The sequence below is a fragment of the Silurus aristotelis genome (assembly GCF_946808225.1).
Source record: "Silurus aristotelis genome assembly, chromosome: 9".
Lineage (NCBI taxonomy): Eukaryota > Metazoa > Chordata > Actinopteri > Siluriformes > Siluridae > Silurus > Silurus aristotelis.
The window spans coordinates 29,903,118-29,905,617 of NC_139582.1; the positions used below are offsets into that span (position 1 = coordinate 29,903,118).

Sequence of the window (2,500 nt, forward strand, 5' to 3'; positions counted from 1 at the left end):
GTTGTTGTTGTTTGGGGTTGTTTTGTTTTTTTCTTGCTAACTAGCAGACGTGGTTTCGTAGGCTAGTCGATGCGCTAGGTTTTTTTTTGTTTTGTTTGTTTGTTTGTTTTTTTTTCGTCTCTTATTTATGATTACAAAAACAACATTAAGATATTTTAAGCGTGGCTTTTTGGGGTAAATATTAAAGTTGAGTGTAAGATACTAATATTGAAGCTTTGTTAGGAAACGGGACACAGTGAAAGTTGTACATAATGAAGCAAAGATTTCAGTAACTTGTTTTTGGGGGTTTTTTTTGGAGACGTGTCAAGACTTTGTAATTTACATTGCGCTATCATTTGTATTTATATTTTACAAAAAAAAATTCCTTTAGATAAATGGCAATAAAAGATCCCCTTCATCTTGTATGAACTTGCTGACTCGGGTTTTTTTGCTACTTTTTTCTAAATGTAGGCTGGAACTAATCTAAAGGGAAAACACTTTCCCGGTGTGTGTGTGTGTGTGTGTGTGTGTGTGTGTGTGTGTGTGTGTGTGTGTGTGTGTGTGTGTGAGGGGGAAAAAATAGAAAAAGAGTGTTCAGTGTGTTGAACATTAAAAGCAGGCGCAGGCTTTTTCCCCCCTCGCCATCGCTCTCGATCTACACCGGAACACCTGAGCTCCATTTCCTGTTTTGCAGGATGGAACCGGAAATGACTGGAGAATGGGCGGAAATGAGATCACGGAGCGGTGGCTTGGGGGGGAAATGACAGCGGGGATGGAGTTCCTCCTCCAGAGAAGGAAAAAGATGATTCTCATGATGCTGGTGCTTGATGCCATTACCGAAGATTCATTCATTCATTAATTTTCTCCCGCTTATCCGTAATCCGGGTCGCGGGGGCAGCAGTCTAAGCAGACCCCCGCCTTCGACTGCTGCCCAATCCTCACAGCACCGTCCCTTACGGTCCCTCCTGCAGGTGGTGAGCCCACGGGAAGGCGGTCCGACGTCACGGACCTTGATATTTCCCTCGTAAGGGACCCCCAGAGCATAGAGGGTTAAGGGCCTTGCTCAAGGGCCCAAGAGTGGCAGCTTGGCGATACCGGGGCTCGAACCCCAGACCTTCCGATCGGCAACCCAGCGCCTTAACCGCTGGAGCCACCACACCCCCATCCAGTAACAAAGATATAACCGTAATTCAATCGTAACTATAGCGTGATAAAAATTTAACTGTTCAAACAGTGAAATCTCAAACCTGATTGGTCGGAAGGTCGTAGCGTTGTTTTTGTTTTTAAAGTAGCAGCTCTGTTGATTGTTCAATTTTTTTAAATAAAAATTTGTGGGACTGATTTGACTTTGGATCCGAAATCCATCAGTTTAAATCCCACCCACGCCAACCTGCCACTCCTGGGCCCCTAAGCAAGGCCCCTGACCCCAAACCTGCTCTGCTTTCTAAATGAGATCGAATGTAAATCATAAATACCAACAAAAAAAAAAAAAAAAAAAGAAAAAAGGAGACGCAACAAAAAATGTAATCGTCTGCATGTTGTTGTTTCTGTCAAAGTCCAGAAATTTGAAACTTGATCTCGCTACGTTTTTTTGGTTTTTAGACACTGATGAAAGAACGACTGCTGAAAAACGAGAGCCGGAAACCCGTCATCCTGTGGAACATGAAATATAACCCGGAACGATTTAAATGCACCTCATGGACTTTGTTAAAATGGTGGTTTTCAGAGTAATGAAACGTCTGGTGTGGTGGTGAGGGAAATTCATCAGCTTCATCAAAACCCAAACCCAACTCATCCTTGAGTCATTTCCCATCGCAGCGTGACCTGTATTTCCTCGTTCCCTTGAATTATATTGATATATTGGGATAAAAACTCAGGAAATAAACAGATTAAAGTGCTCAGCTGTTCTGTGGGACGCAGGTTCGTGCTTCAGCACAGAGTTTACGCTACAATTAAACCATAAATGTTTTAAACCTGATGTTCTGTTGTTCTGCGAACTGAAATTCCACCGCGACAATGTGGCTAGCGACGATCTTTCCTCCATCAGCTAGCTGAGACCAAGCAAAGAGATTCAGACTCTTCCACGGATAACGAGTCGTGTGCTCGTGCTTTTTATTTATTTCATTATTTTTAAAGTGATGACATTTTTTTGCTTTTCAACTGTAAACACTGGATATAACGTTAGCACCCATTTTAGCTTTGTGCTGTTTCGGAGTTTCAAAATGGCGTCTGAGCGAAAGTTCTACACAGGCAGAGAGAGGAGTAGAGGAATCTATCATTTCATCCAGTTCTGTCTACTCTCACACAGACAGACACACAGACAGACAGACACACAGACAGACAGACACACAGACAGACAGACAGACAGACAGACAGACAGACAGACAGACAGATACACAGACAGACAGACAGACAGACAGACACACAGACAGACAGACAGACAGACAGATACACAGACAGACAGACACACAGACAGACAGACAGACAGACAGACAGACACACACACAGACAGACAGACAGA

The 2,500-nt window shown here is 43.2% G+C and overlaps 1 protein-coding gene across 4 annotated transcripts in view; it reads left to right on the top strand.

The window, feature by feature from the left end:
* Positions 1-408, top strand: part of bcor (BCL6 corepressor) — a 44,023-nt gene extending 43,615 nt beyond the window's left edge. For all 4 annotated transcript variants that reach the window (XM_083549660.1, XM_083549659.1, XM_083549657.1 and 1 more), the window contains one exon: positions 1-408. This exon is cut by the window's left edge and continues 776 nt beyond it. The gene's annotated coding sequence lies outside the window, so the exon portion shown is untranslated.
* The last annotated feature ends 2,092 nt before the right edge of the window (positions 409-2,500 follow it).